Source organism: Furipterus horrens, unplaced genomic scaffold (genome assembly GCF_987537825.1).
Source record: "Furipterus horrens unplaced genomic scaffold, mFurHor1.1.pri manual_scaffold_5, whole genome shotgun sequence".
In the NCBI taxonomy this organism is placed as follows: Eukaryota; Metazoa; Chordata; class Mammalia; order Chiroptera; family Furipteridae; genus Furipterus; species Furipterus horrens.
In genome coordinates this window covers 148102439-148128120 of record NW_028327175.1, presented here as the reverse complement: position 1 = coordinate 148128120, position 25682 = coordinate 148102439, and the positions used below count along the sequence as shown (strand labels likewise).

The 25682-nt window shown below is 36.2% G+C and overlaps 1 pseudogene; it reads right to left on the bottom strand.

The window, feature by feature from the left end:
* The window catches only part of LOC150010086 (E3 ubiquitin-protein ligase RNF10 pseudogene), a 45239-nt pseudogene extending 21513 nt beyond the window's left edge, over positions 1-23726 (bottom strand).
* Between the last annotated feature and the right edge of the window lie 1956 nt (positions 23727-25682).

The window sequence follows — 25682 nt, the reverse complement described above, 5'->3', positions numbered from 1 at the left end:
TAGTGGGCATTATAATCAGAGAAAACACCCAGCCTAACCATGGTATAGCTGCTAAGTCTCATGGCTGTTCATGAAGAATATGAGTAGATATTCTGTTTTTTCAAGATATCAAAATTAAGATGTTTATATGAAATATCCAAATTTTTATATTTTGGTAACTAATTTGAATATTTAAAAATGTAATGGTGATTTCTTTTTTTAGTCAAAGAAATACAGAGTGGGGCAAGACTAGATTTATGGTTGTTTGTATGGAAAATAATACAATAGTTAATAAATAATAACAGAAAAATAAAATTCATATTTCCTGTACTTACAACTAGAAACCTACTTTTGCCCCACCCTGTATATCGTCAGCCTAAAGATAACTAGTTTGTTGGCATATTGATTTTTTAAAAGTATATTTTATTGATTATGTTGCTACAGTAGTTCCAGTTTTTTCCCCTTTGTTCCCCTCTGCCCAGTACCCCCCTTTCCTCAGCAATCCCACCTCCCTTAGTTCATGTCCATGGGTCGTGCATATAAGTTCTTTGGCTTCACCCTTTCTTATATTATTCTTAACTTCCCCCTGTCTATTTTGTACCAACTAGTTATGCTTCTTAGTCCCTGCACCATATCCCCATTTCTCCTCCTCCTTCCTCCCAGCTGATAACCCTCCAAATGATCCCCATACCTATGATACTGCTACTGTTTTGGTTTGCTTAGTTGGATTTTGTTTTTATTTTTTAAATTCAGTTGTTGATAGTTAGGAGTTAGTTGTCATTTTAGTGTTCATAGTTTTGATCTTCTTTTTCTTAAGTAAGTCCCTTTGACGCTTCATATAATAATGGCTTGGTGATGAACTCCTTAAGTTTCACCTTGTCTGGGAAGCAATTCATCTGCCCTTCCATTCCAAATGATAGCTTTGCTGGATAGAGTAATCTTGGTTGTAGGCTGCTTTTCATCACATTGAATACTGCTTGCCAGTACCTTCCTGCCTGCAAAGTGTCCTGAGAAATCAGCTGATAGTCCTATAGGCAACACCCTGTCGGCAACTCTCTGCCTCTCTCTTGCTGCCCCCAGGACTCTGTCTGTATCTTTCACCTTTGGAATCTCAGTCATGATGCATTCTGTGTGGTCCCCTCTGGGTCCTGCTCTCCCAGGACTATGTATGTCCATCTCCTTCACAAAATTTGGGCAGTTTTTCTCATTTTTGAAAATTCTTGCTTTCTCATTCTGCACTGACTGACTATATTTTTTCTTCCTTATGTTCCAAATCATTGATTTGAACCCTGGTTTCCTTCCCTTCACCATTGATTTTGTGTGGATTTTCCTTTGTTTCACTTAGCATAGCCTTCACTTCTTCTGTTGTGTGTTTGCTGTACTCAAGCATATCTGTCAAGCCTGTGAGCATCTTTATCACCAGTGTTTTGAATTCTGCATATGTTAGGTTGTCTGTTTCCTCATCTATTAGGTTGGCTAGCTCCTTGTTACTTAGTTCTCCCACTGGAAAGTTGATCCATTTCCCCTTTTGGGCCATACTTTTCTCTCATCTCCTCATTCTGACAGGCTCTTGTGTTTGTTTGCCTCCACATCCCAGGTAGATCTGTTACTCCTGTTATGTTGTAGGGGGTGGAGCGTTATGGATTCATCAGTACATGGTGACCTGTTTCACCACGTTGTGGCACTGTGTGTGTGGGAGGGGTCCAGGAGAGAACAATGCCACCTGCCCAGCACTCACCCCTTTTCCAGGCACCTCTTCTACTTCTGCACTGGACTGGCACCCCTCTAGCTGCTGCCCTGGCCATAGTTCCCAGAGTGGCCAGGTCTGTGGATGTTAGGACCATGGGTGCCCTTTAAACGAGGACTCTGCTGAGACCAGCAGTTTCTGCCTCCACCCCACCCCCACTGGTCTGCATAGTCAGAAGCAACGAGGCTTGATTTTTCCCCGTGCTGGGACTGTGAGCTGCGAGGTCCGGTGAGGAGCTGGGAACGCTCCGCAGGTGTCCCTCCTGACTTTTTAAAATATATGACTGAGCTTTCTGCTGGCCTGCCACTGCGCCGCTGCTGCCACCACAACACAGCATCCTCTTCGCCCTGACTCTGCCTCTCCTACCTGTCTGGATGAGTATTTCTTCTTTATATCATTGTTTGCTGGACTTCCGTGCAGTCTGATTTTCTGGAACTTCTGGTTGTTTCTAGTTTTGAGGTTGTTGTATTTCTTCTTAGTTGTGGTGGGAGATGCAGCGTGTCTGTCTATGCCTCCATCTTGGCTGGAAGTCTGTTGGCATATTGATTTTAAGCTGGTTATTAAGAAACAAAAGATTCTGAAAGAACATTTGACTCTGCCCGCTTACCTGCTTAGGGAAATTCAAGTAGAAAATCCTTGAATAAGGAACATCACTTTAACATCATAATATGAACTAAATATAAAGAACAGCAAGAAATCTAGTAAAGCCTATTTGTTGAACTTCCTGCTGTGTCTTATTTTTTATGGGCTGCCCAGTAAAAATCTACTTAACATGTTTCCTCTTCCTCATCTACGTATAAATTGCCTACTTCCCCTTTGAAATTTCAGACCTTTTCCCCTCTTCTCCTTTGTCCAAAATGGCATATAAACCTCAAATACCCAATATAACTTTGGGTGTCATATATTATGGCATCCCCAAATGTATATCCATAATAAATTTTGCACATTTTCTTCTGTTAATATGTCTCATATAAATTTGATTATTAATTAGCTCGGCTATAAGAACATTGAAGGTGAGAGGAAAATAAATTTATGCTTCTATCAGTCATCTGCCAAAATCCATCTTTCCATCTGATACTTCACTTTTCTTTTAATACCACAAACAGGTGCTTGCTTATGCTTGAAAAATAGACAGATGGAATTATTATTAATTTCTTTGGCAAATGCTTCCAAATTTGTAGAATTTCCATCTTAAAAAATTTATCATATATATTTCATTGTAATACTGTGCCTACAAGTATTACATGTCTTTGTTAACTCCCCTCTTAAAGTAACATTGAAAAATTTAATAATTTCCCTGCTTTTATGTATTGAAGTATTACATCCCAGTCCCTGAAAAATACCTAAGACTTTTTTTATTTCATACACATCATTGGATTTTCCTTAGTATATTGATAGATCTCCTCTGATATGGTAGAATTTTTCTTTGCTCTCAGACTTGTCAAACCAGAGCATAGTGCAAAAGGGCTATTAATTTACCACAACTGATATGAGTTTACTACACACTACCAACAGTATTTAGCTAAGTATTGGTAAAGAAAAGGGAGTTACACATTGAGTTTGATTAACTGGGGAGTGTAAGCCTGTTTGCTTAGCCAGGAAGGTACTACAGCTTTACACCCCAGGGGATTACAGCAATGTCCCCTAAGGGGATTAACATTCCTCCCTAAATCCCTCCAGTACTAGATTGTTTGGTGTGCACAGGGTGATGCTGAACCCTAGGGGCTGGACCCTAAAGGCTGTCAGTTAATAAGGGTTATAAACTTACCAAAAGCCCAGGAATGCTTGGGAAATTGGTCTATTTCAACGGTTCTCAACTTGTGGGTCGCAACCCCTTTGAGGGTCAAATGACCTTTCCATAGAGGTCACCTAAGACACATATATAATTACATATTGTTTTTGTGATTAATCACTATGCTTTAATTATGTTCAATTTGTAACAATGAAAATACATCCTGCATATCAGATATTTACGTTATGATTCATAACAGTAGCAAAATTACAGTTATGAAGTAGCAACGAAAATAATTTTATGGTTGGGGTTCACCACAACATGAGGAGCTGTATTAAAGGGTCAGCATTAGGAAGGTTGAGAACCACTTGTCTATTTGAAAAGCTTCTGGTCTTTTCTAAAGCCAAATTAATGTAATTCTAGGGGAATAAATGGGCTTTCTCTCTCTTGTGTGAACTGCATTTGCACTATGCACTAGCATGTCCTCTCTCCATAGCCACTTGGCCTTAGCATCCACATGGCCCATGGCCATGTAAGCTCCAGGAGGAGCCTGAATACCACAACACAGCAATGGACTTCAGCTGAAAACATGGCAAGCTAGCTGGATGCTGGTCTGGACTGTATTTTAATATGGAGTAGAAACTCTGGGTGGTGGCCTTCATACTGTCCCAACTGAAGACAAGATTGGATATTTTCCATGGCAAGATGGATGGTGGTGGGACATTGGGCAGTCAGGAGGGGAACTCCCTTATTTTTACACCATCAGTGAAGTTCACCATGGAGTTCCATCTTCCTATATGTATCTAGGGATATTATTTTCCTTGGAATGCCATAAGAACTCCACTTTCACCAATAACACAACTACTGTGGTATGTAAATAAACCTTTATGTTTCCAGAAATATTTGAATATTTAGATTAAATTCTGCATCTTTTAAGATTTTTTAAACTTTTCTGAAAATTTTATTTACTAAAAAGTAAATAAAACACACCACAATTACTGTAAGTATACTATTAATATTTTTAGAAACACCATCCCTTTCTCTTTTTACTGTTTGATTAACTCAGTCTGAGCCATAGTTCCACTCTTCTTTCCAGAATAGAATAAACATTTTGAAGTGATAGTAATTATTTCTTATGTCTACAACTCCATCTATAATACATGATTTGTTTCCAATGACACTGGGGAACACAATTTTTGTTGAGTTAGATCTGACACTTGTTTTTTACTAACTTTTGGCATCTAAATAAAAAATGACCCCAGTTTTTTTCTATCACGTCAACATTTTAATGTACAGAATATCCTCCCTTTGTCCCCAAAATCATACAATATGTACATACAAAGGTAAATAAAGAAAAAATTACCTAAATAGATTGTTTATTTAGAGTTATTTTATTCATATAAAGGCTATATATTGTTACTGTAAGTCAAATTGAGTACAAATAGTAAAGTTCTGCTACCAAACATACATATTAAGGTATTTTATCTTTTCAAAGGGCAGGCTAGGAAATGCCAAAATGAAATACTTGAAAGAGTCTCCTTCAGGTGGCAAAGCTTTAACAAATTGCTTCATGAGACCCAGTTTTATGTTCAGAGGTGGGAATATAGTGTTCTTTCTGTCAACAAGTGGCTCATGTAGAATGTTTGGATCACCATGTTTGAGGTCAGATCTTGGAGGACAGTTCACCTCCAGCCAATGCTTCTCACGAGCTCTGCTGTCCCACATACACAGAAAACAGGGATACTTGGTGTATCCACGTTGCTGAGCAAGAAAGAAGCAGACCATTTTAAGGTCAACACAGATGATCCAATTGTGCTTGTGATATTGCAACAGATCAATGACTGTCTTTATGTCTTCATATTCTTCACGAAAACCAACTGAATGGCCAATTGGGACTGCACCAAATAAATTGCCATTGTGGAGGAGGACACACTTCAAGCTCCGATGAACAGTCACCATTCAGTTGAATTCTAGATTGAAGTTCCCAATTCCTCCATTAAACCATGCATGTTATGGCAATACACAAAGCCACGGTCACTTCTAAAGTACTGCAGAAATGCACTTTCTCTTGATTGAAAGTAGGATGCCTTCGCTCCTTGTTCAAGCAAGTTTTTCTCATGTAGTCTTGATGCTAGGATTTCTGAAGCCTTTTTGGATAGTCCCAAATCTCGTGCCAAATCATTCAATTCATGCTGATCGAATCCCTTTTGAACTGTGTCATCTTAAATTTCAAAATCTTCATTATTGCTGTCACTTAGTTCTTCATAATACTCCTATTTTTCAAAAGAGGGTAGTTCAATGAAAACTGCACTGGGATTTCAGCTGAATGAGGCACTGGGCATATAGCTGATGGTAACTAGGATACTCTATTTTACATTTATTGTTGTTGTCATATCCTGATGTTTTCTCTATACAAATGTAGCAATCACTTGAATGATTTCTGGGCTCTTGTCAAACCATAGTATACCAAATGGCAGTTTATTATGTGTTTCCTTCATCCACACCTGTAAATTCTCGACACACTGCTTGCACACCTTGTGAGGGGCCCAAGATTTATCTGGATCACCAAGTCTTACTTTAAAACATGCAAAATAGGCTTGCCTGATGACTGCACTGCTGTTTGTCCTTTGACTGGGAATAGTGAAACTGCCACAGGTATAAAAAAATGAATCAGGGTTGTTTAGGTACTTAAGATGAGAAACAGCAGAGGCAGACATGATGTGAACTAAATGAAATACGTACATATGTAAATAAAAAAATAAATTCTGCTAACTCCTTGCATACAGACAAGAACTCGGACTACACTTCCGAATATGATTCACTATATAGAGATGCACACTACCTCTCACCACACTGTCTCATGTGTAAATGAATAGCCTAGACAAGTATGAATCTGTTGCTGGTCTCCAAGGTTGTCCCCCACCTCTCCCCACTCGAGGGAAGTTTACTCTTAGCCAATAGGAGAGCACTAGTGCTTCCATCCATCCAGGCTCGATCCAGCCTGCAGTGGTTGCATTAAGATAAGCTGTAGAGAAAAAGTTGATGTGATAGAAGAAAACTAACTGCAGTTTTGAAATCGGCATGCTTGTTTAAGTCTAAAACAGCTGAAAAATCGAACTCAACAGGAATTAAGTTAAAAATTGTTCCGCTGGGTTTTCTGAATGAATTGGATGTCCTTTATATCAGCTCACTACAGTTCTGCAAGGCTATTAATGCTTTATATCATTTTTCTGAGGTTAGATTATGGTCACCTTTCCTATTGCCCATTCTAAATGCACTTGCTGAAACCTGTAATCTCAGATTTGATTCAGTTTCCTGTTATTTGACTTCCATTTCTCTACCCAGGCTATTTAGTTACATATATTCTATTAGAATGTCTGCTTTAGCATTTAACAGATGGATGATATAAATTACTGAGTTTGTAAGATGAAATTTTGTATGATAGATACCATTTTCTCTTATGGAATTTCATTCTAAAGGCTGTCATGCACAATGTAGTTCAGGTCAGCGCTAATAGCTTCTGTTCTAGGCAAAGGTAACTGAGTTTATAGTCCATGTTAATTTAAACAGTTACTTAACCTCCTTAAGTTAGCTTTTCTATTTTATAAAGTGGTGATAAGAAAACCACATACTATACATTCAAAATTGCTATACATGTTTTAAAGAAATATTATACCTAGGATGCTTAGAACAGTGATTGACATGTACTAAATGTTTCCTATATTTTGGTCCTTGTCATTGTTATTTTCATTGTCAGCTTCTACATTGCCGTTAGAAACTGGCTCAGCCTTTGTGGAAGTGTAGTATGCCACCTCCATCCCAAAACAAGCACATAGAATGTTCACTCTTTCATGGTTTCTGTACCCTAGATCCGACAAATATAGGAGAGGAAAATTTCACAGTAATGTTTAAAAGATCTGGAATGAAACTGCTCTTTCTTTAGTTTGTATTTTAGGGCTTGATAGAGTCTGCCTTTTTAATTCCTTAATATAGTAAATCTGCATACTCCCAAAATTTATATTATAAACATTTACTCAGGTAAATTCAAAATGTATCCCATGTTCTAATTAAACTAAAAACTGTTATTAACAGAAACGGAATCTCATTAATAGTACTTCTCCAACTTAAAAAAAAAAATCATAGGAAATGGATTACAAATGAACCAAAACTGAGAAATATCAAGCAAGAAAAATGTATGTTTAGGACATTATGCTAAATGATAGGGAATAAAGAGAACAAAACATTGCTTCACTATTGATTCTTCTTACCTGTTGCAGTTTGCTGCCTCCTTGTTTCCCTTGATTGTGTTGTCCAATAATATAGGTATAAAACCACATGATCTGTGGTCTTCCCTTCCACTTTTAGAGATAAATGAAAACCATCAATAAATACCTGCTGAAAACCATCGTTTCCCTCATTTTTTTACATCAGGACAACTGTCAGCCACGACTGACTGCTCGAAAGGGCACCTTTTGGGCCATCTGATGTACTGTACTGCTGACTTATTTTCCCTTGTAACAACTGTTATTACCATGCTCCAAACAGCAAGTGTTGAATCTTCACAGAGACCTCCAGTGTCCTCATCAGTCACACTGTGCCTGACAGCCTTTAGAAAGAAATTCCCAAACAGAAAACAGGTATCTGTCATGAGGTATTTTATTTCACATCCTCTGTTAACTTCCTCGTACAGTTGGTAATATAAGAGACATGCTGAGCTCAAGCTAATGGCTTTTTTTTTTTTTCTAATTTCAAAGGATTCAGCCGAGTTTTCCCTCTGTATTAGGTACTGAACAGGTGGTGTTTTCTCTTCATTTATGTATAGTTTTTCTCTGAGAGAGCTCAGAGATGTGCACAGTGACATTTATAGTTAAATGGTGAGTAAAAGATTGTTGTTTATGTTTGATCAGCAAAGCATTTCATTTGGGACCACGGCAACAGAAGTATGTGAGGTGGGGCTGAGCCCAGCCCTCAGCAAATCAGAAGTCACTCAGCATCATCTTGCAGTGCTTTTCCTGATTCTCATCACTAGTTAAGAAATGATGAATTGGGACATACAATCAGTAGAAGTGTTCATGCCACTATTCCACTTAATAGAATAGGACAGCAACTGGAAAACATTTTGAGGGGGAGAATTCTGAGAAAGCTGATAAGAATGACTGCAGCATCCATTATGATAAGTTACAGCATATCTATCTGTGGGAGAGGATTTATGCCTAATCAAAGATACCTGCCTTCTCATCCAATGATATCAGTTAAAGACATCACTTATACTCCCCCCCCTTTCATTATCAAGAAAAAAAAAAGACATCATGCTCAATAAGAAGAATTTAATGTATCAGCTCACTAGCATATATAGGCCATTTTTCTTTTGATCTTTATTTTTCCTTTATCTTTTCTTTTTTTCCTTCTCAAATCTGGAGTGTAAATGTATGCATCATTATGAATTTGTCTCCTATTTGTGATTGTCAGTTTACAAGGAAGAATGGGAAAGTGGCTATAAATGAATATAAGAAAAATGAGATTACTGCCTGTCCTTTGAATTTTCTTTCATATCTGTTTCTCATATGCTCCCAAACTAATGGACCACTTTTTGGGGGGTGGTGGTGGTAAAATTTTGACTGAAAAGATCCTTGACAAGTAGAGTGATCCAGAAGTGTATCCAAAGTAAGTAAGAGACATTGAAGGTAGCATAGTTAATGAAAGAGTTCAATACACAGCTCAGAAAAGAGGAAATTACTCAGAGCTAGAACATTAGTACTGGTCTAAAGGAATTAGTTCAGTTCAAAATTAAGAATATGATTTATGAGGCTAAACACGCGAAAGAATAAGAACAGGTGACAAAAAGAAATAAATAATGAGCTAGGTCAATTGTTTTGACCTAGCCATTACAAACTGTAGTAAACCAGTTTTTTGTTTGTGTGCTTGTCTTGTTTTGTTTTGTTTTGTTTTGTTTTGAGTTACTGGCTATGTGTTAAGAAAATGAGGCAACATATTAAAGGAAATAAGTATGATTGGAAAATACTGGAAAATACAAGAATTGAATTTTATTTGCTCAGTTATTCATGGATTTATCCATTCTTCCAAAAACTACTTATGTGTGCTCATGTTTCAGAATTCTAAAACCATGGGGTTAATTATAATCACATAGAAGCCTAATATTAAAATGGAATCAGTGTTCTGCTAATCAAACTCTTTGGGGTTTTTTTTGTTTGTTTCTTTTTTTTGTCTTTATAGGGAATCCATCCACCTGAAGTCCTACATTTTCCCCAAAGGTTGACAATCTTATTTACATAATCACCCTTCTCAGTTTTCCTACTTAAATGTTTATATGTTAGTAAAATATCTTTTTTCAAACTCAATATTTCTGATATCTCAAGTAGAAAAGATTTTACCATTTTTTCCTTGTGACTGGTAATGGCCTTTCTAGGGCAAAAAGTCAAAAATAATAATTGTATGGATCTTGTATGAATTTCAGCCAATTTAGGACTTTTGAATGAGGGGCAATGCAGTGAAGTGTTTAAGATCTTGAACTCAAGCAAGTAAAAGAATTTTGTATCAGTCTTGTTCCATATAATTATGAACAAGTTTTCCATCTTTCCCAAGATTTTTTTTTACTTCTAACACTGACCTAGTAATACTATGTGTTTTATATATTTGTTGTAACGGTAAATTGAGTATCTAATAAGAGTTTATTGGACAATAGGGAGTACTTAATTAGAATTAAATATCACAATTCCTACTATTAAAATAGTGCTCAACAATGAAAGAGAATTTAAATAATTATCATGAAAAATTAGTAAGCATGAAATGGTTCAAAGAGTCAGAAATTTTTTTCTCCAAACAGTATTTTTCATTCATATTGGTAATACAATTTTGATCAAAGAATGTAAAAATATATTTATTTTTAATGTTTTTCATATATAACTATACTTATATATTTTATACATCAAAATATACAAAGATGGAAAATTTTTTAAAGAGATAAAATGGGAGATATAGAAGGTACTACACATCCTGATTGATCATCTTGCAGGAAATAGAAGTGCACAAATTCCCATTGGAGGCTATAGTAAATAAGATTCCCCAAAGGCCAAATATCTCATTTCTGTATTTCTGCCTCTTTTATAAGTGATTTCAGTTGTACATTATGTATTCAGGTGACAATGGAAAATTATAGAATTAGAGAAAAATTAAAAATTTATTTTCAATATGAGCAAGAGTTCATGAATAAAATTATTAAAACAACTGGTTCCATCAACACATTTACAATGTCTCATACTTATCTCTAAAATAGTCAATGTCACATCAAAAAGATTAATTAAAGACACTACACTCCCAAAGGAGAAATCATCTTTTTTAATGTATCATACACTTAAGATTTGTGCATTTTACTGAATATGAATTTAGTTTCAGTAATGCACTAGTAAAATTTTTATTAAAGCTATAAATTACTTATATTTATTAAATATGAGTAATGTATTATCTTAGGTTTGCATATTTTTAAGAGATGACCTTGTTATTTAAGATTAAGTTTTCCACTTTATCATATTATACATTATAATTGAGTAATTTATAATTAAGTAATAACAGTACATGTAAATCTCTTTCACAATCTATAATTTAGGTAGTATTGACTTCATTTAAAGTTAAAGTACTACAGTGATTTTACATGACTTGCCTAAAATCACACAATTATTAAGTGTTGTAATTGGAACTAATCCATGTCTGCTTCTAAGTAATACCTTCATTTTTCTTCAACTGGATAACTTTAAAATATTTGAAATAAGTAGTGTTTAATTAGCTAGTTAATATATTCTCTTAATATATTAAAATTATGTTTATCATACCACTAGATTAGATGAAGCTATAGTTCTGCCTTTTAATATTCATCTGAACTTGACTACTTAGCTTCTTCTTGGCAAGGGAATGATAACATCTCCCATTCTAAAGGCTACTGTATGGTTTAAATGAAATTAGCTGTGGTTAAATTTTCTATCAGAACCCAGACTACCTAGAAGATTTTCAATTTTCCAAAGTCTTCATTTTTCCTTTACGTTCTCATTTATTGTCCCCTGTCTCTCCTCAGGGCTCCTGCTTCTCATTCAGCCTTCTAAGTGGAAGATTATTTCTCAACCATGCTCCCTACCCACTGACTCAAGAAATGGCTAAAATGTCCTCACTTGCTATTTGCCACTTCCAGATCTTTCTCACTTCTTTCTCAAACATTTCCACTTTGGCATCTCATGCAATTAGACTCTATTAACCACTTTTTTCCCCCTTTTTTGTAGACATGTTTCCTCATTCTTTGAAGTTTGTATCCTAATTCATGGTCATAGTTTGCAATTCTGCCACTATCATAATTTTGATTTTTCCATAAAATTCTTCGTTTTCTGAGATATTTTACCCAATAATTTTTAATACTTGTGCCATTTTCAATACCTTAACCACTCAATCCCATGATCTCAGCTCCAACTATATCATTAGTCATAAGTATTTCTTTTACAATCTAACTTTTAAGCCTCTTACTTTTTGAAAATTAACTATATTTCCAGTTTACTTGCTTTAATACTACAATTTCATTTTAGCAACTCTACTTTCAAAATATGTAAATAATTCTCACTACTATTATTGTTTGCCCAGTCCAAGCCAATATCACATCTCATCTGAATTTTTAAGTATTTTCCTTCCTCCTTCCCCATTTGCTCTCACCTGCAATCTATCCTATCAATAATATACACACAAGAACATAACACATAATTGAGATCAGATCACTCATTTGCTCAGCCGCCTTTCATACTTCTCATCTTACGTAGTAAAAGGCAGTCATTATTGTACTTGTTTACAAGGCCATGCCCATGCTCCCTACCAGGTATACCTCTCTGGCCACACTGTCTGTTGCTCTCCCCTTAACCTCTTCATGTCCACTGCTTGCCGAGCCTCCTGATGCTGTTTAAATGTGGCAGGAATTTTCTCGTGTCAGATTCTTTGTATGTGTTTTCTCTGACTGAAAAATACCTGCCTCTAGATCCTGACCTGGATTATTTTCTTAACTTCTTCAAATCTTTCTCTCAAAGGCTACATTCTCCCTCACACCTTCCTTAATTTCTCCAGTTAAAATTAAATCCTCCTCCTGACATTCCCTATTTGAACCTCCTGTTTTACTTATTGCTACTTAACATTATGTGGTTTAATTATTTATTTTATGTATCACCTGACTCAAAATTGTAAGTTGCATGAATGCAAGGAATGTGTCCTTTGTTCATTGCTGTTGCTGCATTTCCTAGAGCAGATCTGGTGTATTGAAGGCATTCAGCATTAGTGAATGAATATTAGTCTTACTACCTTTTAAGTTCATCTTATTTTTATTGTCTACATTTTTCATCTTCCATCTTTTGGGGTATGCTCACAGGAAGTAGCAATGTTTAAGAAAGAAAGATTAACTTTTGGTTTTATCTTGAGACTTTTTTTGTCTGATGCCCTTAGCAAAGCCATGTTCCTGCTGCTGTCAGTTCTGATGCACTGAGCTAATTTCAGAGACCTGAAATCTTTCTAGATAAAGGTGGCTTTCTTAGTGGTCCAGGATTAAAATGAAACAAGCTTCTCTGTCCTTATTTAGCTTTTCCTTTACTTTTTTCTTTTTCTCTTCTTTCTTACTTTCTGTCAGCAATTAGAAAAGACCATATAAAAACAGAATAACTGTGGCTCCATGTGGCTCTATGCTGATTCATCTTAATATAAATATAATTCTATATTCATTGTATTCTGTGGTATATATTTGGTACATATCCTATGTATGGACTTATACTGTACATAATCATTTATTGCTGGACAATTAGTGTCTTTTAATTTTTCATAACAGCAAATGATCCTTCAGTTACTATGATTAGTAAGTATTTCCTCTGCATATCCATGATCATTTTTTTGTAGGCTAGATACTCAGGGAAGAATTTTTTTTGACAAGTGATATATATATATATATATATATATATATATATATATATATATATACATACACACACACATATAAGTGATTATATATATATATATAGGACAAATTATATATATATATATATATATATATATATATATATATATATATATATATATACTTTTCATAAATTAAGGGCATCCCTATTTTTATTCCTACCAACATTGCAAGGTACCTGAAAAAACAAGTATCTTTATAGCACATTTTATAAGAGTAATAACTTTATCATAATAGTAAAAACTATTTTGAAATGTGAATTAATTATGTTATTATATGAGAGGATTTTTGCACTATGACTTTTCTTAAATCATCACACACATATATTCCACCTAAAACCAAAAGGCAATTGATAACATGCTTGTTTCATTCTTAATATTGTGAAAAATATGAGATAAAAGGGCTTTATCTCCAGGAAAGAAGTTCATCATATACCAAATATAACAATGTCAAAGGACATTGTCTCTGTGATGCATTTTTGTAAGTCAATAAAATAATTTCTTATCAATTTCATTCAACTAGCACACAATTTAAACCATTATCTAAATATGAATTTTAAAAGTTAGAGTAGGAAGTTCTGATATTGGTTTCTCCATCAAAACAGCCATAAACTTGTAAAAAAAAAAAAAAAAGGATAAGAATTAACTATTTTGGAACTCTGGACCCTGATCACTTTTAACAACCAAAGGAGTACTTGTTGCAGGAAGTACTGCAAGGTCTTTGGTAAGAAAGTGGCCTTGTGCCCAAGCCAGATACCATTGCCCATTGTTATTCACAAGAGCCTACTAAGGGGAAACATCCAAGTGTCCATCAGCAGATGACTGTGTAACAAAAGGTGGTATATACACATGATGTGATATTATTCTGCCATAAAAAGGGAATCAATTTCTGATACATACTACATTTGGATAAACTGGGAAGGCATTATACCAAGTAAAATAAGTCAGAAACAAAAAGAGAAATGGTATATGGTTCAATTTATGTGAAATATTCTGAATATTCAAATTAATAGAAAATGGATGTAGATTGCATTTTATCAGAGACTAGGAGATAAAAGGAGCATGAAGAGTTTCTATTTGAGATTATGGTAAATTTATGAAAATAGCAGTGATGGTTATACAACATTATGAATACATTTAATGTCACTGCATTACACAATTAAAAATGGTTAAATGATAAAATTTATATTGTCTTATCTCACCATAATGAAATGAATTAAAATACATTTGTGTGACATATTTTATTCAGCAAATGACTGAATATACAATTGTGATCTAATATTATAATGTGGCAGAAAAATTTCTATCCCCTAGTGATATCATAACCATAGTACATCAGTAACACAATGCATTAGTCTTGTGTTTGTGGTGATGCTGGTGTAAACAAATCTGCACTGCCAGTCATATAAAGTATAACATATATGTATATCAATAAAATCATAAACATTACATAATGTTTGATAATATCTATATCACTGGTTTGTGTATTTACTATACTATAATTTTTAATTATCTCAGAGAGAGCTCCTTTTACTTTTAAGTGTTTGCTGTAAAACAATATACTGTGTTGTGCTGGCAGCAGCCTCATACACTTTTAGTCATTTTCTCTTGTACTTGATTTAATCTCATGTTGTTTTATTCATGGCCCATAAGCATACAAAATCCACTGCTAATGTTGCCTGTAACAGTTCAAGTCAAGTGACTGACCTGGAAACAAAATTAAAAGTGATTAAAGTTCGATGATGAAAAGTCAATGATGGTTATTGCTCACCAGTCAGACATGTCCCATATATAGCTCTGATCTTGGAGAACAGCACTCAAGTGATGGAAGCTGTTAAATGATCTGCCTCATTGAAGGCAACAGGACTAAAAAATTCAATAATGGCCTATGTCAGACATAGAACAATGATTTACTGAAGACCAGACACAAAAGCAAATTCTTGTCAGCACCATGACAATCACAACCAAAGCAAAAAGTTTGTAATGTTGAAAGTAAAGGATGGATCCAAGTACAGTATTGAATTTGCTTCTAGCTCTGGATGCTTAAACAGTATAAGAATTGTTATATAGTACATAATGTAAAAGTGAATCGTGATTCTGTGAATGCTGATGTGAAGGTAGCTGAAGAATATTCAGACTCTAGATGAGCAATTGTGGAAGGAAATTACTGCCAGAGCAAATATTCAATATGGATGAAAACTCCCTCTCTGGAAAACTTTATCCATTAGGTAGCCAAGTAAATGTCAAGTTTCCAGGACAGGTTAACAGTCTTGCTTGGGGGCAATGTTGCAGATTACATATTCAAACTCTTTGTGATCTGGCACAGTGGAAACCCCAGGGCCTTCAAGCACGTCACACTGCCAGTGTATAACAGGAGCAATAAGAAGTCACTGTGACCCAGTTCCTCTTCCAAGATGCCCTACTTGCTGTGTCAGCAAGTTGGGGAAGTTCTGTTTTTTTTAGCATAACTTAATACCTTTCAAGATTTTGCTTGTTTATAGTTAGGGGTGAGGAGAGGTTAGAGGTGGACAGAAAAAGGACTCATGGACATGGACAACAGTGTGGTGATCGCTGGGGAGATGGGAGTATAAGGGGACAAAATATGAATAGAAAACATACAATAAAAAGTAGTTAAAAAAAGAAAAGAAAAAATAAATCACCCATAAAACAAATTAAAAACAACAGTGGAAAACACAACCCTTTTGATTTAAACAGTGGGTCAAGAACTTACGCAGCTTTTAAGACCTACTACTTGAGGAGGAACTTTGCCCAGAATATTGCTGCAACTGAGGAATACACTGGTGCATTCTGGAAGGATTATAACATTTATGCATCAAGAACCTTGCTTGGGTTAAGGCTATGTCAACAAGAAGTGTAGAAGTGGCATCTGGAAGAAGGCAAAACCCTTTTGCCCACTATACTTAGTTTGGGCTGAGGGGAATATTTTAGGTTTCCCCTCTCTCAGACCTCTGGGCCCTTTCTGTCCAAGCCATTAGGACAGAAAAGAGAAACTAGTTTTTAAAGTGAAGCCCACAGACCACCCCATTCTTCACCAACCCAGCCACTTATTTCAGCCAAACCATTGAGTCCCAGGAGGCAGTGATACAGACAGGATTAACTGAGGTGTATAAGTACAGAATATCACTCATGTAATGAGATTATAGGCTTATGCCCTCAGGTTCAATTTTGCTCATTTGTTTGTGTTGTTCATTACTCTGTTGTAATAAGTGATAGCATAAGGTATTTTTCTTTCGTTGCCTGGCTTATTTCGCTAAGCATAATTCTCTCTAGTTCCATGCATGTTGTTGCAAATGGTAGAAGTTCCTGCTTTCTTTCTGCTACATAGTATTTCCCTGTTTATATGTACCACAGTTTTTTGATCCACTCATCTACAGATGGGCACTTAGGTTGTTTCCAGCACTTGGCTATTGTAAATAGTGCTGCTATGAACATTGGAGTGCATAGGTTCTTTTGAATTGGTGTTTCAGGATTCTTCGTATATAATCCTAGCAATTGAATTACTGGTTCAAAAGCAGTTCCATTTTTAGTTTTTTGAGGAAATTCCAAACTGTTTTCCATAGTGGCTGCACCAGTCTGCATTCCCACCAGCAGTGCATCAGGGTTCCCGTTTCTCCACATCCTCGCCAGCACTTGTTGTTTGTTGATTTGTTGATGATTGCCATCCTGACTGGTATGAGGTGGTATCTCATTGTGGTTTTTATTTGCATCTCTCTGATGGCTAGTGATGTTGAGCATTTTTTCATGTGTCTATGGACCCTCTGTATGTCCTGTTTGGAGAAGTGTTTGTTCAAATTCTTTGCCCATTTTTTAACTGAGTTGTCTGTCTTCTTAGTGTGAGTCATACAAGCTCTTTATATATTTTGAAGATCAATCCCTTGTCTGAGGTATCATTGGCAAATATATTTTCCCATACGGTTGGTTTCCTTTTCATCTTGCTGATGTCTTCTTTGCTAAAAAAAACTCTTTAATTTGTTGTAGTGCCATTTGTTTATTCTTTCCTTTATTTCCCTTGCCTTAGGAGATATATCAGTAAAAATGTTGCTACATAGGCTATCTGAAAATTTCCTATGTTTTTCTCTAGGACTTTTATGGTGTCACGGCTTAGATTTAAGTCTTTGATCCGTCTTGAGTTTATTCTGCTGTATGATGTAAGTTGGTGGTCTAGTTTCATTATTTTGCATGTCCCTGTCCAGTTCTCCCAACACCATTTGTTGAAGAGGCTCTTTTCACTCCATTTGATGTTCCTTCCCCCTTTGTCAAATATTAGTTGACCATATAGACATGGGTTTATTTCTGGGCTCTCTATTCTGTTCCATTGATCTGTATGTCTGTTCTTATGCCAGTACCAGACTGTTTTGATTACCGTGGCCTTGTAGTATAGTTTAATATCAGGTATTGAGATTCCTCCTACTGTGTTCTTCCTCAAGATTTCTGTGGCTATTTGGGGTCTTTTTTGGTTCCATATAAATTTTTGAAGTATTTGTTCTAGGTTTGTGAAATATGTCATTGGTAATTTAATAGGGATTTCATTGAATCTATAAATTGCTTTGGGTAGTATGGCCATTTTGATGATGTTGATTCTTCCCATCCAAGAACATGGTATATGCTTCCATTTATTTGTATCTTCCTTAATTTCTTTCTTCAGTGTTATGTAGTTTTCTGAGTACAGATCTTTTACCTCTTTGGTTAAGTGTATTCCTAGGTACTTTTTTTTCTTGTTGCTATGGTAAATGGGATTTTTCTGCATGTTTCTATCTCTGGTATTTTATTGTTGGTGTACATAATTGCCTTTGATTGCTGAATATTGACTTTGTACCCTGCTATTTTGCCAAATTTACTTATTAGGTCAAGTATTTTTTGTGTGGAGTCTATAGGGTTTTCTATGTACACTATCAAGTCATCTGCAAATGACAGTTTTATTTCCTCTTTTCCAATTTGGATGCCTTTTATTTCTCTTTCTTGTCTGATTGCTGTGGTTAGAACTTCCAAGACAATGTTAAATAGGAGTGGAGATAGTGGACATATTCGCCTTTTCCTGACCTCAGGGGGAATGCTCTCAGTTTTTGCCCATTGAGTATGATGTCAGCTTCAGGTTTCTTGTATATGACCTTTACTATGTTCAGGTATGGTCGCTCTATTCCCATTTTGCTGAGTGTTTTCATCATAAGTGGGTGTTTTACATTATCAAATGCTTTTTCTGCATCTATTGATATGATCATGTGGTTTTTGTCTTTCATTTTGTTTATGTGGTGTATTATGTTTATTGATTTGCGAATATTAAACCATCCTTGCATCCCTGGGATGAATCCTACTTGATCGTGGTGTATGATCTTTCTAGTGTGTTGCTGGATCCTGTTTGCCAATATTTTGTTGAGGATTTTAGCATCTATGTTCATCAGTGATATTGGCCTGTAGTTTTCTTTGTTGTGTCTTGACCTGGTTTTGAAACTAGGGTAATACTGGCTTCATAGAATGAGTTTGGGAGTCTTCCCTCTTCTTGGATTTTTTGGAATAGTCTGAGAAGGATAGGATTTAGTTCTTCCCTAAATATTTTGTAAAATTTTCCTGTGAAGCCATCAGGTCCAGGGCTTTTGTGTGCTGGGAGTTTTTTGATGACTTTCAATTTCACTAGTTGTTATTGGTCTGTTTAGGCTTTCTGCTTCTTCTTGAATCAGTTTTGGAAGATTATATGTTTCCAGAAATTTGTTTATTTCACCTAGGTTGTCACATTTCTTGTGATACAGTTGTTCATAATAATTTCTTACAATCCTTTGTGTTTCTGTGGTATCGGTTGTGATTTCTCCTCTTTAATTTCTGATTTCATTTATTAGGGTCTTCCCTCTTTTATTCTTGATGAACCTAGTTAAAAGCTTGTCGATTTTGTTTATCTTTTCAAAGGACCAGCTCCTACTTTTGTTGATTTTTTGAATTGTTTGTTTAGTCTCTATGTCATTTAGTTCTGCTCTGATCTTAATGATTTCATTTCTTCTACTTGCTCTGGGATTTATTTGTTGTTCTTCCTCTAGTTCTTGTAGCTGTAGGGTTAGATTTTTTATTAGAGATTTTTCTATCCTTTTTAGGTAGGCCTGTATTGCTATGGACTTTCCTTTCAGGATTGCTTTCGCTGTATCCCATAGGTTTTGGGTTGTTGTGTGTTCAGTATCATTTGTTTCCAGAAACTTATTGATTTCTTCCTTGAAGTTGTTGTTAACCCACTCATTATTTAATAGCATGTTATTCATTCTCCATGAGTTTGAATGTTTTTGAGTTTTTTCCTTAAAGTTGACTTTCAATTTTTAGCCGTTGTGATCTGCAAAGATGCTTGATATAATTTCTATTTATTTTTTGAATTTGTTGATATTTTTTCGTGTCCTATCATGTGGTCTATCTTTGAAAATGTTCCATGTACACTTGAAAAGAATATACATTTTGCTTCCTTGGGGTGAAATGTTCTATATATATCAACTAAGTCCATTTAGTCCAGGGTATTGTTTTATGTCTCAATATCTTTGGTGTTTCTTTGCTTCAAAGACCTGTCCATTGTTAACAATGGTGTGTTAAAGTCCCCTACTATGAATGTGTTGCTGTCTATATCCTTACTGAAGTCTTTCAAAATTGTCTTTACATATTTGGGTGCTCCTATGTTGGGTGCATATATGTTTATAAGGGTTATATCTTGTTGATGGATGTTTCCTTTAAGTATTATGTAATGTCCTTCTTTGTCTCTTTTTATAGCCTTTGCTTTGAAGTCTGCTTTGTCTGATATAAGTATTGCTACCCTGGCTTTTCTTTTCATGTCTATTTGCTTGATAAACTTTTTTGCATCCCTCCACTTTCAATTTGTGTAATTATTTTGTTTTGAGATGTGTCTCCTGTAGACTGCAGATATGTGGGTTCTGTTTTCGTATCCATTCTGCTACCTTATGTCTTTTAATTTTAGCTTTTAATTCATTTACATTTAAGGTTATTATTGACAGGTATTTATTCATTTCCCTTTATACTTGTGTTCCTCTCCTCTTGTTTTCTTCTTTTTCTTACAGCATTCCCCTTAGCATCTCTTGCAGTGCTGGTTTGGTGGAGATGTAATCTTTTCGTCTTCCTTTGTCTGAGAAACTCCTTATTTTACTTTCCGTTTAAAATCAGAGCCTTGCTGGGTAGAGTATTCTTGGTTGTAGGCCTTTGTTTTTCATTGCTTGAAATATTTTTTGCCATTCCCATCTGGCTTGTAGTGTTTCTGTTGAGAAGTTAGTTGCTAGCCTTATCAGAGCTCTATTGTATGTTATTTGCTGTTTTTCTCTTGCTGCTCTTAGGATTCTCGCTTTGTCTTTGAATGTTGCCATTTTAATTATGATGTGTCTTGGGGTGGGCCTATTTGGGTTTATCTTCCATGGTACCCTCTGTACTTCCTGAATTTGTATAACTTTTCCTCTCATTAGGTTAGGAAAATTTTTTATCATTACTTTTTCACTCAGGTTTTTTATCCCTTTTTCTTCCTTTTCTCCCTCTTGTATACCTATGATTCTAATGTTGTTTTGTCTCATGTTGTCCTGCAGTTCTATTAAACTCCCTTCGTTCTTTTTGAATCTTTTTTCGTTTTGTTGTATTGTCTGGGAATTTTTTTCTACATTGTCCTCTAATTCACTGATCCGATCTTCTTCTTTATTTAGCCTGCCTTTGGTTGATTCTACTGTGTTCTTCAATTCAGAGATTGTATTCTTCATTTCTTCCTGGTTCTTATTAATATTTTCTATTTCCCTTTTTATGCTGGTGTAGTTATCCATAAGTTTCTTTTAGCTTCCCTGCAGTTCTTTGTAGTTTCCTTGGAGTTGTTGGTAATTTTCCTGAAGTTTGTTGTAGTTTTCTTTGAGGTTGTCAAGGTCATTAAGTTTCATAATAACCATTTTTTTGAATCCCATGTCTGATAGTTGGCTTATGTCTGTTCTGTCTATCTCTCTTTCTGGGGATTCCCTTTTTCCTTTCATTGGGAGATTGTTTCTGCATCTCCCCATGTTGAGTTATTCTTGTTTGTTTTTGTTTTTTAGATTTTTCTGCTCTGATTTCTCACTTTCATGGTATGAGATTCTTTATAGGCGATCTGGGGGATTCAGTGGTGCAGTTTCTTTGATCTTCTGAGCCTGATGTTCTTGTGTTACCCTTTATGTTGTTTGTTTAATCTGTCTGGTAGCATTTCAGCTTATCTTTGGTGGGTCTCTTCCTCTGGCTAGTTGATTGAGAGTCACTCTGCCAATCTTGTCTTGAGTTCTTTTGTGGAGGTGCTGTTAAAACGTAATCACACAACCCAGGCAAGAAATCCACACCCTCCAAAATCTCACCCAACCACAATCCCACTACCAGCTGCAAATGAGCCAGTATTAATATTCTTGTAGAGATATTAAGACTCTTATTTCATAGGGGAAACAGATAAGAGTTGTTTTAAATGAAGGAAGGGTGATTTTTGAGAGGGAAGGTGATAGAGTATTAATATTAGCAATCGGGGTCAAGGCTATGCAAGACAGCAATTAACATTTACATTGTATGTTTGAAAGGGAGGAGAGGATTGCAGTATGGAGTGAGAAAGTGGAAGTGTATAGTATTAGGTTTATATAGTAGTTATATGCTGTATGTTTAGTGTGGAAGGGAGGATACACACTGCAGGCATCCAAGCAGACAGACAACCAAAAATTGAATCAGAGGGATATGGGGGTTAGAAGGTAGGAAACAGATTAGAGAAAGAGTTTTTCAAGAATAAAAATACAGAATTTAAAATAGCCAGAAAGAGAGAGAGAGGAAAGAGAGAGAGAAAGTAGAGAAGGGGAACATAGGAAAGAGAAGGAAAGAAGAAGGGGAGGGAGAAGAAGAAGGGCAATAAATTAAAATTAAAATTTTTAAAATTAAAAGATTAAAAAGTGATATAAAATAGAGAGATAGAAAGAAATAGAGAATATATATAGAGCGAGAGGAATAAGAGATGGGAAAGGGAAGAAAAAATAAATGAATGGAGAGGGAGAGGAGGGCAAAATAAAGAAAAAAATTAATAAAATGAAAAGTACTTAGAAGGAAAGAAGGAAATAAGAAGAAGAGGGAGGGAGGAAGATGATAAGGGGGAGTGAAGGAAATAAAAATAAAGGAAGAGGAGAGAGTAAAGAGGGAGAAAAATTGAAATTAAAAAATTAACAAGAGATAGGATGAAGGAGAGAAATGCAAGAGAGAGAGAAAGGAGAGAAGGGAGGGGAGGAAAGAGAAAAAGGATAAGAAGGGGAGGGAGAAGAGGGATGGGAATAGATTAAGATTAAAATTGAAAAATTAAAATATTAAAAAATAAAGTTGAATAGACAGACAGAAAGAAAAAGAATAAAGAGAGAGAGAGAAGGAAAATAAGGGAAAGGGAAGAGGAAAAAAAACGAATGGAGAGGGAAGGGGGACAAAATAAAGAAAGAAATTTAATAAAATTAAAAGTACTTAGCATGAAAGAAGGAAAGAGAAGGGAAAGGGAGGGAGGACTAGGATAAGGGGGAGGGAAGGAAATAAGACAGGAAGAGGAAAGAAAGGGAAAAAAATAAAATTAAAAAATTAACAAGAAATAGGATGAAAGAGAGACATGCTAAAGAGAGAGAAAGGAGGGAAGAGGAGGGGAAAGAAGAAGAGAGAATAAGAAAGAAAGGGAGGGCCAGTAAGAGAGAGTGAGAAATAAAAGAATGAAAGGATTTTAATTCAACTTTTAGGCACAATCTCTAGTTTTCTTTTTTGTTGTTGTTTTTTTCCTTCCTTCCTGGGTCCGCCCCTAGTGAAAATTCCTTAGGTTTTAAATCTTTTCTGGTTGGTTGGTTGGCTGTGGGCAGATCCTGCTTGATTCTGGGTTTGCAAGTCTTTTATTCATGGGCCTGCCGCTGCTCAGCTGTGAGCTGGGTTTAGTTGTCCCTTCCTGTGGCACCCTCAGCCTTCCTCAGGCTTGTCCAGCTATGGCTTCCACCCTTGGGGCAGCTTGTACCTGCCAGCAATCCCTGCCCTGCCTCTAGTCATGTCTCTATTCCCGAGCTACAGCTTCTGCTCGCTTCCCTGCCTATATGCCTGCGCACCCTACCTCTCTCTCTGCCCCAGGACAGTCCCTTTGTTCTGCAGGACTCTGGCACGATCAGTCAAAGCGCTGGGCCCAGCAGCGCTCTCCTGCCCAGGAGTTCTCCCCGAGTCTGGAGTTTCACAGCAGCTCTCCCACGGGGGCCCATCTTCTTGCCCCCAAACTGTCCCTTTGTTCTGTGGGGCCATAGCACGAGTGCCACCCGGGCCCTGAATGCCGAGCTTTCGATCGGGGGTTACAGCGGAGGAGGTTTCCCCCTATACTTAGATCACACAGTTTCTCCCAGTCCTGGTTATTCACTGTTCTCCCATGCCTCTGGCTTTTTCAGCCAAATCCTCTCCCTAACTCCCTATGAGACTTCACTGGTCGGTGCGCCCCTAGCAGGGGGAGCCTCCAAGCACCTCCCAGCTAACGAGCCCTCAGGCGTGGTATGGCAGATGCACTGGTCCCAGAGTGACTCCGACTGTTGTGTGAGGTAGACCCCTCTGCCCCCCTCCACGCTGCTCCCATGCTTTCCTCCCTGTTCAAGCTATCTGAAATCCACTCACTCAGTCACTCCTCTCCACGTTTGCTCCTGAAGTCCCTCCGTAACAAGAGAAAGCAGAGAACACTGCCCCTACTCCGCTGCCATCTTCCTACCCTCCTGTTTCCAGAAACTTTTTGATTTCTTCCTTGATGTCATTGTTAACCCATTCATTATTTAATAGCATGTTATTCATTCTCCATGAATTTCAATGTTTTTGAGTTTTTTCCTTGAGGTTGATTTCCAGTTTTAAGCCATTGTGATCTGAGAAGATGCTTGATATAATTTCAATTTTCTTGAATTTGTTGAGGCTTGTTTTGTGTCCTACCATGTGGTATATCTTTGAAAATGTTCCATGTGCACTTGAAAGGAATGTATATTTTGCTTCTTTGGGTGAAAAGTTTGATATATATCAACTAGCTCCATTTGATCTAGAATGTTGTTCATTGCTTTAATATCTTTGGTGTTTCTTTGCTTTGAAGAGCTGTCCATTGTTGACAATGGGGTGTTAAAGTCCCCTACTATGAGCGTGTTCCTGTCTATATATTTCCTGAAGTCTTTCAAAACTTTCCTTACTTATTTGGGTGCTCCTATGTTGGGTGCATATACAAGGGTTATATCTTCTTGATGGACTTTTCTGTTAAGTACTATGAAATGTCCTTCTTATGGCCTCTGTTGTGAAATCTGTTTTGTCTGATATAAGTATTGCTACCCCAGCTTTTTTTTTTTTATGTCCATTTGCTTGAAATAATTTTTTCCATCCCTCCACTTTCAGTCTGTGTAGATCATTTGTTCTAAGGTGGGTCTCTTGTAGATGGCATATATGTGGATCATGCTTTCTAATCCATTCAGCTACCTATGTCTTTTGATTGGTGCATTTAATCCATTTATATTTAAGGTTATTATCGATAGGTACTTATTCATTGTCATTTTCCCCTTTTGTACTTGTGTTCCTCTCTGTCTCTCTCTGTTTCTTCATCTTCTTAAAGCAGACCCTTTAGCATCTCTTGTAATACTGGTCTGGTGGAGATGTATTCCCTTAGCCTTCTTTTGCCTGGGAAATTCCTTCTTTCACCTTCCTTTTTGAATGAGAGCCTTGCTGGGTAGAGTATTCTTGGTTGTAGGCCTTTGTTTTTCATTGCTTGGAATATTTTTTGCCATTCCCTTCTGGCTTGTAGTGTTTCTGCTGAGAAATCTGATGATAGCCTTATTGGAACTCCCTTGTATGTTATTAGCTGTTTCTCCCTTGCTACTTTTAGGATTCTCTCTTTGTCTTTGAATGTTGGCATTTTAATTATGATGTGTCTTGAAGTGGGCCTTTTGGGGTTCATCTTCATTGGGACCCTCTGTACTTCTGGACTTGCATGACTTTCTCTCATCAAGTTAGGGGAGTTTTCTGTCATTAGTTTTTCAAAGAGGTTTTCTATCCCTTGCTCCTCTTCTTCTCCTTCTGGAATTCCCAAGATATAGATATTATTATGTTTAATGTTGTCCTCTTCATTCTTTTTCAGTGTTTTTTAAATTTGTTGCACTGTCTGGGAATTTTTTTCTATGTTGTCCTCCAGCTCACTGATCTGATATTCTGCTTCCTCTAGCCTGCTTTTGATTGATTCAACTGTGT